The 12,354-nt window shown below is 42.4% G+C and overlaps 1 long non-coding RNA gene across 2 annotated transcripts; it reads left to right on the top strand.

Annotated features, from left to right (window-relative positions):
* Positions 1-383: 383 nt before the first annotated feature.
* On the top strand, positions 384-7,345 carry LOC127423028 (uncharacterized). 2 transcript variants are annotated; one of them, XR_007894259.1, is made up of 7 exons: positions 384-430; positions 2,339-2,535; positions 2,666-2,793; positions 3,124-3,228; positions 4,890-5,055; positions 6,381-6,467; positions 6,900-7,345. It is a non-coding gene; the product is annotated as an uncharacterized LOC127423028 (long non-coding RNA). The 2 variants fall into 2 exon arrangements; XR_007894260.1 differs by lacking the exon at positions 4,890-5,055.
* The last annotated feature ends 5,009 nt before the right edge of the window (positions 7,346-12,354 follow it).

Here is a 12,354-nt window from a genome sequence, read left to right as displayed (position 1 = left end):
GCTGGATCGGGAGCGCGCTCATCCAATAATGTACAGGCGCGTTTAGTACTCGCCAGATTCATTGCATTAATAATAGTCGGTGGTTTAAATATGGTAGAACTAACATACAGGATTAAATGAAGAAGAAATTAATACAATATATTTTGTTACCTAGATAAATTAATCTAAATAAAGTAATTTCTTGAATTAATTCTGAAATAAAGAAGTATTAACAAATCTAACAAATTATTATAGAGATAAATGAATTTTGACTTAATTTTGTTAAACTGAAAGAGATTTATTCCTTTGGGTCAATTGATTTTAAATGGGCGTCTATGACTGTTATTACGGTAATAATTGAAAAGACATGGCTGCGCCCTGTGTTGGATGATGTAATATACACTGTCATCTCAATTTATTTAAACAGCAGAGATCTCATTAATGTCAGTAGGTGAGTACCAGTCTGCTCTATAGCAATGAGTTACAGCATTATCGATCTGGCGTCATGAGGGTTAACAGTATAGAGACATGCCTTTGTGGAACACATAATGCATGACATTATATGAAATATAATGACACTATTAAGTCTCTTTTACTACACTATTACTAATTATTAAATTGTAATAGTAATTTTTCACGTTATTAATGTCCTGGCTATACACTGTGATCAGTTGAATGCCACTTTGGTGAATAAAAGTTTCATAAGTTTCTTTCCATAAGATCAAAATCTGTACATTATTCCAAACTTTTGGCCACCAGTGTGTGTGTATGTATGTATGTATATATATATATATATATATATATATATATATATATATATATATATATATATATATATTAATTATACACATCTACACCACTTTAGTATTTTTATTGTTTTCCAAAGGTTCACTCAGTAATTGTTTTCCTCATTTAAAAAGTTTTACTTCTAAAGAAATGAATAGTAATTTTGAAACATATCTATAAAATCATGATCACTTACATGAGATGAAGAGTTCAGTCATATCAGTAACCTTATAAAAGCTGTTTTATTCTACATGGAGTGGGTCCGCACATGGGCGCTGCCATGTTAGAATCACATGACCTGCTGAATACTACTCACTTAAACTCAGTAACTGCTCTGTTATTGAACACTTTCATTCATGGATTTAATTATCCTGTTTACTGTGCACAGTGAATTTCTACAATGGCACTGGTAACTCAAATCTTCTGTGTTTGAATGATGTAGCATCCAGGCCACTAGGTGCCACTGTAAGCCACTTCGACATACTTCAAAAAATTACTGAGTGCACCTTTAATTGATTCACAATTATTTACACAAATATGATGGTGCTGCAATATTTTTTGGTATTTTGGTACTTACTGCCCTGCTGAAAGAAAAACAACAAACATAGAAACCCTCACAGAAATTATTATGGTTATATTGAGAATTATATTGGTTTTAATGAAATTTTAATGGTTCTTAATGGCAATGTGTTAGCCTCTTATGGTGGTATGTCATATCTAGTGGATACTATTAGGGACCTACAGTAATACAAACTAATACAAACCAATAAATATCTAATGGAACATGGCCCAAAACACACTACACTCTGTAACAGGGTTAAAATGGGAAAGGAGGAGGCGGGAACCGGCTAAACAGTCAAAGTAATATTTAATGTAAAATTAAAACATAAAGACACAAACGCACACACTGCAGCCGCCTGTGGCTCTCTCTCTCCCGAACTGCCGCATCCGGCTGCCCTTATCCCTCTCCTCGGCTGATAAGCCCGATTGGCCGTGACTACACACGCCCGGCCCTGCCCTCCCCCTCGTCACACTCCTCCCTCCTTTGCCTCAGGCCGGGGAACCCTCGGCATGACGTACACCCCCCGAGGCGGACAAAGAGCGAGGCAGAGCGACAGTAAGAGAGAGAGGAGAGAGAGAAAAAAATTGCTCGCCGGTTCCCAGACACGCCGTCGCCTGGTCCTCGACCACTCCTCCACCCTCTTGTGGATGACAGCCGCTCCTCCCCGGGTGGACATCAGCGAGTCCTCCTGCGTGTGGCTCTCTCTCTCCCGAACTGCTGCATCCGGCTGCCTTTATCTCTCTCCTCAATTGATTAGCCCGATAGCTCCTCCTCATCACACTCTCATAATGGTATTTGAAGTGAAAACTATTAGAATGTTTATTGTCTTATTCAGCAGGGTAGGTGAGGTCATGGATAATGCTCATGGCCTTGCAGATGCTTCATTTATGAAAGAGGTCTTTAGTGGAAGGGAAAGAGTTTCCAATGATATTGTCAGTTGTTTTGTTGTCCACATGATTTATCGCAGATCAAAAATACTTTACCATCTGACCCTGTATATCACTTTATCAGAAATCTCAAATGTTGGTAAGAAGACTTTACATTTTACGGAAGTATCTCTCCACCTGCGGCGTTCAGGCCGCTGACTTCCACACCCAACTTTATGATGTCACTGTGGTGGGTGGCGGACACGCCGGGACTGAAGCCGTGGCGGCTGCTAGCAGTCGGTGCAAACACACTGCTCATCACACAGAAAATACAAACTATCGGTGAGTCAGCGGTTTATCATAAGATGTTATTCTGATGATTGTCATACAACCAGATTAACTTTTACATTTAATTGTTTTTGTCCTGCATGGGCGCTGTCGTGGAACCCATCACTGGGGGGTGTGGGTAAAGGTCATCTATTGAAGGAGATTGACACTCTGGATGGTGTGATGGGATGAGCTGGGGACTGGGCCGGGATTCACTTCTCTATCCCCAACCGGAGTAAACTGGACCGCCAACGCTATAGACACTTCATACAGGTTATGTTCTGTCTTTCTTACTCAAATACAGAATCATTAGTGAGGCAAGCATTACTATTACTATTACTCATCCTTGAACAGACCCCTAACCCTAAGTATTACATTTTAGCATGTGACTCTAGTTTTAGTAGGCCTATATTATACAATTACACACAGTTAGTTCTGCATTTAAGGGTTAATGTATGAAGCCATTTGAGGCCATGTGTTACAGTGTTTTTACCACAGTTAAGGGGTGGTGTGTCACTTTAAGGCACACTCTATTCTTCAAAGAAATCTTGGAAATCTGAGCAGAGTTTCACGGTAACAACATTTTCACATCTTCTCTTTCAGTCAGAGCTGTTGTCTACAGTCATAGAGGGGTCTATGGAAGACCTGTTGGTGTCTGCGGCTGACCCTGAAAAACCAGGAATACATAAGTATATGGAATAAGATTAGGTGAGAAACATCAATGCACTCAATACATTGAAGTCGCGGTAAGAACAGCGTGACGTGTTTATGTTTTTGAGTGTATAATCTCTCTGGCAGCTCATGATGGAGGTGAAGTTCATTCCTGCTCTGTGGTTTGACCACTGGCACTTTCCTCTCCGGTTCTCTCTTCATGGGGCAGAACTCTTCTCCTGGGGGGTGGATGGGTGGTCCCCCCTCCTGTACAGGTCTCTCTCATAGTCTGAAAGAGATTTTGGGATTGAAGGTTGGCAGACTCCGGACAGATACTCCTTGAGTCCTCAAGGATACAATCGACATCTCTCACTGATATACACACACACACTGTAAGATATGGATTACTGTATGCAATACTAGATAAAATCTAAAATGACAATTTGTCATCCATATCATTTTCTTTCTGTAACACAATATGAGATGTTCACTTAAAGGAAAGGTAATGGGGACTGGAACTGTCAAATGTTAAAAATGACAAAAATACCATGACGTTTTTTCAATGACTGAAAAGTCATTGATCACTGAAAATCTTCCCCTCTCAACTATAATTTGTGTGTGCTCGTATTCAGACTTGGCACATCAAGATGCGTTGCACCAGGTTTGACAGTGATGCCATCGTCTCATAACAAAACAACACGGAAAGTTTCAATAAGTGGATAGTGAAGGGAAATTTGATTCCTCTAAAAGCACCTGTTTACTATATCAATGTGCAGCAACCATAAAAGCCAACTGTTAACTTTAGTTTATATGTCAGGGACTGCCTGCAAAGTTGCCAGTTAACATTTTAATGACATTTTGTATACTTCATATTTTTATTATATAGGAATAGTTTTATAAAAGCAAAAAGCACTCTCATACATTTTACGTAGAGATAGACGTAAGTTAATGTAGTGATTTAGTATTTTGCTGTCATCAACAACAAAACTGCACGTTCCATTGTGGCGTTATGAATGTTGAAATATAAACAAATAATTTCTGAATCTGAGGATGTGAACAGGTTGTAGTAGAATCTCAGAGATCTTGTAATTATGGCAGTTCCATGATGTGAAGGCAGCATTATTCTATGTGATTTCTTGCATAAAATGTTCAATCTACATCCAACTCGCAGGTACTGTCCTTCAGTTGAGTCAAAGGTGCTGTGGTTTTCAGGGCGACAGCACCAGGTCACCTCTGACCTCATGTACCCTCAGGGTTTGTCCATGACGATGCCCCCTGACAAGCAGCTCTGTCTTACAAGAGAGATACCAGGACTCACCAGGGGATGAGATTCAAACTCCAGGTACAATACATCTCACTGAATCAGGCTTTTGACTTTAAGCATAAAGTTTAGTCCACTTTACTGCTTATTCTGGCCAAGAACTGCCCACTTGGACAGGAAGAGACTGTCTGAATGACATGTAAAACGACCAGCCACAGTTTGCATTGATTTTACATGTTGTTTAGGGGTGGGTTTTAGAGGTTGTGGCATCGTGAGAGGTAGGGTATCACCAAAAGTGTGGGTGGCTTTACAAACGGAGTCCAGGCAGAGCTCAAGCAACTGGTTTCTTTTTAATCATCAACTCAAAACTTAAACTTCCAACAGAAAAACACTTTCAGCTTCTCTCTCTCTCTCTCTAGTCTTTTCTAACGGAACTGACACTTTTCTGTTCTCCTAGCTCATCAACAGCTTCATTCAAAACAGCTGTGTTTCCCCTCCCGCTGAGGAACATGGGAACTGTAGTTCGGGTCCGGGCAGCCATCTTGGTTTGTAGTCTCCGTGCTGCAGCCACCTAGACGGCACATACCTCCCTTCTATGACACACCCTCTCACGATGCCACAAGGTAGACCGATATATTGGTTTTACCGATTAATCGGTGCTGATAGTTGCTTTTTGGAACTATGGGTAATCTGTAAAATTCGATGCCGATAGTTGCCAATTGTTTTTTTATTTTTATTTATTTATTTTTATTCTGTATTAACATTCACTTGAGGATTTGCTGTATCTAAATCTTTCATCATTGACAAAATATTGTTTTTTGATTAGATAATCAAGCGTTCAAATTTTAAGCATGGGCATGCAAAGAAAAAGAGACGAAAGAGATGAAAAGGTGCCCCATCATGTGTCTAACTTTATATCCTTTATATGAATAATAATTAAACTAATGCTGCCTTCATGTGCTATCGGAATTATCCTACATCCCACTTCTTAAGTCATAATTGTGCTTTGTTGTTGGAAATATGGAGGACTCCAGGTTAATTTATGCATATTTCTTGGGGAACTCTTATTTTGACACCATAATACATGCTACTTTCTCTGTGTAAAAATGTACAATAAGTATTCAATAGTTACTGATATACTTAAATGTATATGACTGATAAGGCAAGCAATAATATGGTAGCTGCGTTTAGAAAAATTAATAAAACTATCATTTACTATTGAAACTGTATTCTTCTCCACCATGTGGAATGTGTACATCTCTTCCCAACTTGGAAATTTGGGTATCAAAATTATCTCTGAATTTCCCAGTGGTAAATACGACTTGAGTGGGAGTATTTACGATAATTCCGATAGCACACGAAGGCAGAATTATTCCTCATTAACCTCATCTGGTGAAATTACTATAAATACACAAAACTCTTTATCTGGTGAATATACTGCATAGGATTTAAAAAGCTTAATTTGGTAAATACTGAAATATAGAGCATTGTAACAGAGTCAAGTCTCCGTGATTTCAAAATACGAGTCCCTTTTGTGTTTTGGGATTGTTTATAGTTAATAGTCCCACGTTATGCACCAAATCTAATTTTTTTTCTGGTAAATATTGGGATTTTGGTTGAACACTTGTAGCCACTATGTCTGTGTCTTCGTAAAGAAAGACTAATATTGTTTTTTAACATTCAATAAATAGATTTTAAAAACTATCGACTGATTAATCGGTTATCTTCTTGATGTTTTGAGAAAGCTTATTTATGTGAGCAATATGCATCAGGCGGTCAGTGAATGGTTTATGGGTACGCCCTCTGAGGCTGAGACTAGGTACATTAAAGTTTAGACCCAAGGCCCCTTGGACCCCGAGAAATAATGTATTTGGGCCAATTACTTAGTATGACATTTATATCTGAGTATATTCATGTTCAAGTTATGATGTGATTTGTTGTTTTTCAGGTTACGGGGTACAGTATGACTTCTGAGGGTCTATTTCTGGCTGGCCAGATCAACGGCACCACAGGATACGAGGAGGCAGCTCCACAGGTAAACCACAAGATGATTGCCCACTATATTGTAGTTCCTATCACAGTAGGACCAAAAGACCAATCGCTGCAACTTTTAAGGAGTCCCACCTCCTTAATATAAACCACAGCTACTGGTTGCTGCCTCTTCTCCACGCAAAAATGCAAGGAGAACGATGATGTGAGATACCTCACTTCATGTTATCAGAGAACCAGTGTTACATGAGTTACCTAAAGTTCTCTTTCTAACACTCGTTCGGTATCTCACTAAGGGATATAGACAACTCCTGAATTGCAGATATGCTGGCTGAAGCAGACACCACAAGCAGAGAAAATGCAGAACCTAACAATTGAAATGAATCATATTCTTTGTTAACCAAGAAATGAAATCAGAAACATAAGAATATGAATCTGCTACTGTATACTGTATAAATGTGTGTGCTTATTTGTACAGTATGCTGCATTCCTGCCTCAAGGACAGAGTGAGACACTGAAGGCTCTGTAACATCCAGTCTGTAAAACCTAAGAAATGTGTGGGGAGATGACCAACTCACCGCAGCACAAATCTCTTGAACTGTAATGCCCTTGAACAGCGGTCAGGATGTGGCCATACCCCTAGTGGAGTGAGCCTGTAAACCCTCTGGAGGTTGCTGATGAGAGCTGTTAAAACATAGCACAATCGCGTCCACCACCCAATGAGAAAAGCACTGGCGAGAAATAGGTTAACCCTTAAGAGAGTCAGACCATGAAATAAAGAGCTGACTACACTCCCTTTGGGCTCTCGTCTTTTGCACATATGCAGTCAAAGCACGTACTGGACACAAGCAATGCAGCCTCTCATCCTCTGCTGAGGAAAAAGGTGGCGGGTGAAAAGCCAACAAGTCTACTAACTGATCAAAATTTCTGTTGCTGTGAATAACTAAGCGAGCAAAAGATGGCCTGATTAACACATTTCTTTAATATTTTAAGCAATTTTACTTTTTTATATTCATCTTTTACAGTTTCAAAATAATAAAAAAGGAAAAGGGCCCTAAGCAAAAGTTTGGGCACCCTGCATGGTCAATACTTAGTAACACCCCCTGGCAAGTATCACAGCTTGTAAAAGCTTTTTGTAGCCGGCTAAGTGTCTTTCAATTTTTGTTTGGGGGATTTTCGCCCATTCTTCCTTGCAAAAGGCTTCTAGTTCTGTGAGATTCTTGGGCCGTCTTGCATGCACTGCTCTTTTGAGGTCTATCCACAGATTTTCGATGATGTTTAGGTTGGGGGACTGTGAGGGCCATGGCAAAACCTTCAGCTTGCGCCTCTTGAGGTAGTCCATCGTGGATTTTGAGGTGTGATTAGGATCATTATCCTGTTGTAGAAGCAATCCTCTTTTCATCTTAGCTTTTTTACAGATGGTGTGATGTTTGCTTCCAGAATTTGCTGGTATTTAATTTAATCCATTCTTTCCGCTACCAGTGAAATGTTCCCCTGTGCCACTGGCATCAACAGAAGCCCAAAGCATGATCGATCCACCCCCGTGCTTAACAGTTGGAGAGGTGTTCTTTTCATGAAATTATGCACCCTTTTTTCTCCAAACATACCTTTCCTCATTGCGGCTAAAAAGTTATATTTTAACTTCATCAGTCTGCAGGACTTGTTTCTAAAATGCATCAGGCTTATTTAGATGTTCATTTGCAAACTTATGATGCTGAAATTTGTGGTGAGGATGCAGGAAAGGTTTCTTCTCATGACTCTTCCATGAAGGTCATATTTGTGCAGGTGCCACTGCACAGTAGAACAGTGTACCACTACTTCAGAGTCTGCTAAATCTTTTTTAAGGTCTTTTGCAGTCAAACAGGGGTTTTGATTTGCCTTTCTAGCAATCCTACAAGGAGTTCTCTCTGAAAGTTTTCTTGGTCTTCCAGACCTCGACTTGAACTCCACCATTCCTGTTAACTGCCATTTCTTAATTACATTACGAACTGAGGAAATGGCTACCAGAAAACGCTTTGCTATCTTCTTATAGTCTTCTCCTGCTTTGTGGGCATCAATTATTTTAATTTTCAGACTGCTAGGCAACTGCTTAGAGGAGCCCATGCCTGCTGATTGTTGGGACAAGATTTGAGGAGTCAGAGTATGTATAAAGCTTTGAAATTTGCATCACCTGGCTTTTCCAAATGATAGTTGTGAACAAGCCATAACCCTCACAAGCTAATTGAGGTCTGAGACCTTGGTAAAATGTATCTGAGAGCTCAAATCTCTTGGGGTGCCCAAACTTTTGCATGGTGTTCCTTTCCTTTTTTTCACTCTAAAATTGTTCAAAATAAAAATAATACACTAATATTGCTTAAAATGTTGAAAAGAATGTTTCATCTTTAACTTTATGCCTTTTGGAGATCAGTTCATCTTCTACTCACTTAACTATTCACAGCAACAGAAATTTTGACCAGGGGTGCCCAAACTTTTGCATGCCACTGTAATTATGGCCTGGCTCCGGGGCCAGACGGCTTTGCCGCTGAATGTTTTAGATCTTATGCTACAGAACTGGCTCCAATTTTGCTAGAAGTTTATACGGAATCATTAAAGAAGGGAAAGCTTCCGCCAACCATGACGCAAGCCCGGATCAGTCTGATTCTAAAAAAAGGACAAAGATCCAAGTGAGTGTAAGAGTTACCATCCAATTTCCTTGATCCAGCTAGATGTTAAAATATTGTCAAAAATTTTGGCTAACTGATTAATTAAAGTTACGATATCTCTTATACATCTAGATCAGGTGGGGTTTCTTTGGGGCCGTAGCTCTTCTGATAGCATTAGGCGTTTCATCAATATCATGTGTTCAGTGGTGAATGATCAGACTGTCATCTCATTTGATGCTGAAAAGTTGTTTGATATGGTAGAATGGGATTACCTTTTTAAGATTTTGGAAATTAACGGGTTCGGGAATACTTTTATTGGATGGATTAAGTTACTTTATAGACACCTGGTAGTGGTGGTACAAACAAATGGATATTTGTGTTTATAGACACCCGGCAGGGTTGCCCTCTTTCCCCATTACTGGTCTTGCCCTGGAACCATTTGCAGCCCCGATAAGCAAGGAGGATGATTTTTCAGTGGTGATGGCGTGAGGTATGGCGCATAAGCTTTTGCTTTACGCAAATTATATTTTATTATTCGTCTCCAACCCCACTAGATATATGCCTTGCCTCCACAGAATTATTAATTCCTTTTCTAAATTCTCAGGTACAGAGATAATTGGTCTAAATCCGAAGCTTTGGCTCTGACAGCATACTGCCCGGTAACGGCTTTTCAGCTGGGCGCCTTCAAGTGGCCCAAACAGGGCATTAAGTATTTGGGTATTTTATTCCCAGCAAATTTGTGTGATTTAGTTAGAGTTCATTTTGACCCTTTAATAAAAAGGTTTAGAGCGATGTGGGCTGGTGGGCTTCATTACATTTATCTATGATTGGGAAGGTTAATGTTATTAAAATGAATTGTATTCCAAAATTCAACTACCTGCTACTATCTCTCCCTATAGATGTCCACCTCTCTTATTTCAAGCAATTTGATAGCATGGCGAAGTCCTTCATTTGGAATGGTAAACGTCCCAGATTACATTTCAGTAAGTTGCATAGGCCGATTGACAAAGGTGGGCTAGGCCTTCCCAAGATTTTGTTTTATTTTTATGCATTCGGTCATTGGTCGCTTCCACCTGAGAGAGCCTGTGGCAGCGGGGCATGGTCGAGTGTCCGTCCGGAGAGAGACAAAGCGGTAAGGGTGCACACACCTGAGTTTGATAATGTCTAACACCTGTTTCTAGTTGTAGTAAGCAGTGGGGAGAGCAATAAAGAGCGACCACACCAGAGACGGAGGAGAGAGAGTTACCAGTCAGGAAGAGTCTTTGTTAAACTGTGTGCTGGTGAATGTTTTGCTGAAAATCTTTCTTTAGTTTGAAAGTCATACCAAGTCCCACGGTTCCTGTGTCCTCCTTTCCAACCCTACATTGAATTTGTTAAACTGGTGCCGAAACCCGGGAAATTGGAGGAAAGTATGCCATCATGGAGTCCACGAAGTTGGCGGAAATCATCAAGTCCCTCGCCAGTATGCAACAGGCGCAACATCAGGCCCTGCTTGAGCTACACCAGGACCAGGATTGCCGATTTCAGGAGGTGCTACGAGCTCAAGCAGAGGACCGGCACGTGATCCGGAGCCTGCTACACCAGGAGAAAACCCCAGCTGCGACCCCGGAGCCAGCAACCCCCATGCCCCCAGTTGCTCTTATGAAGATGGGGCCTGAAGACTATCCCGAGGCCTTCCTGTATCACTTCAAAAGGACGGCTGAGATCTGGGGCTGGCCGCGTGCCCAGTGGGCGGCTACTGGCAGCGAATCTCCTGGTGTGAGACTATCCTTCAGTGGGCCGGCTGCAGCCCGGAGCAATACCGACAGCTTTTCTGTCAATGGAGATGAAAGGGGACGGACGACCCTTTGCCTTCACTCAACGGCTCCGGGACGCCTGCCGGAAGTGGCTGCTAGCTGAGGACTGCGACACCGAAGGAATCATCGATCGCATGGTGCTGGAGCAGCTGATCCATCGATTACCGAAAGGAAAGGCAGAGTGGGTCCAGTGCCACCGCCCGGCGTCGCTGGAGGAGGTCATCCAACTGGCGGAGGACCAGATGTTGGCGTACCAGAGGGTGAAAGAGCCCTCCCACTCTCTCCCCCTCCCCTTATGTGTTCCCCGATCTATCCCCCCACTCTGCTCTCTCCCAACAGCCCATCCCAGTACCCCGGAGGCATGGAATCCTGCCGTCGAAGCAGGTTCCCCGTTCGCGGGAGTTTGTTTTCCCCCGGGAACTTCAATGCCTCATCGCTCTCCCCCTCAGGTGGATGTACCCGCCACCACAGGTGCAGGCGTAACACCTGGGCCAGCCCGCGGGATTTGCGGAGATCCGGGACACTTCCGGGATCGATGCCCCGTGATGGAGATGGAAATTGTAGTCCGGATCCCCGACACTCCACAGGCTGTCCCCGATCGGTCCGGAGCGTACAGTATACCGGTAAGTGACAAGGGGAGTACTCATCAAGCCTTGGTGGATACGGGCTGTAACCAGACCACTATCCACCAATGCTTGGTTCAACACGAGGCTTTGGGCACAGACAAAAGGGTGAGGGTGAAGTGTGTGCATGGGGATATTCACGACTACCGTGTAGTGACCCTCGCTATTAAATTTTGCAGAAAAAAGCATAGAGTGGAGGTGGCGGTTAGTTCCCGCCTCACCCATGAAGGCTGTTAGATGTGAAATGTGCAACGCTGTGACAGAGGAGGCGGAGACGGGGCCGTCTTCGTCAGCACCATGTCAGGGTGACGTGAGGGAGGGGGAGGCTTCGGCCCCTCCCATCCTTAGAGGATTTTCCAAAAGGGATTTCCCTCTAGAGCAGTCGAGAGTAGAAATCCTTTGAAATTGAAAAGTTATTGATGGTCAACGACTCCAACCAAACTGCGCTTTCATATCCCTATTTTGCAATAATCAAAGAGTGGTTGTATAGAGTGACGCAGGATGCTCAGACAAAAGAGGATACAACCCAGCTGTTAATATTGCGGAGCCGCCGGGAAAAGTTATTCCAGGTGGCTCACTATAATCCGATGGCGGGTCACTTAGGGCAGAGAAAAACACTGAACCGACTAATGGCCCACTTTTATTGGCCGGGCATTCGCGGGGATGTTCGCAGGTGGTGTGCGGCGTACCATGAATGTCAGCTGGTGAATCCACCGGCCACCCCAAGAGCGCCATTGTGCCCCCTTCCGCTGATCGAGGTCCCCTTCGAAAGAATTGGCATGGACCACGTTGGGCCATTAGAGCGATCAGCACATGGACATCGCTTTGTATTAGTCCTGGTGGACTATGCAACGTGATATCCGGAAGCCGTG

Source organism: Myxocyprinus asiaticus, chromosome 32 (genome assembly GCF_019703515.2).
Source record: "Myxocyprinus asiaticus isolate MX2 ecotype Aquarium Trade chromosome 32, UBuf_Myxa_2, whole genome shotgun sequence".
NCBI lineage: Eukaryota > Metazoa > Chordata > Actinopteri > Cypriniformes > Catostomidae > Myxocyprinus > Myxocyprinus asiaticus.
This window is presented reverse-complemented; position numbering and strand designations above follow the sequence as displayed.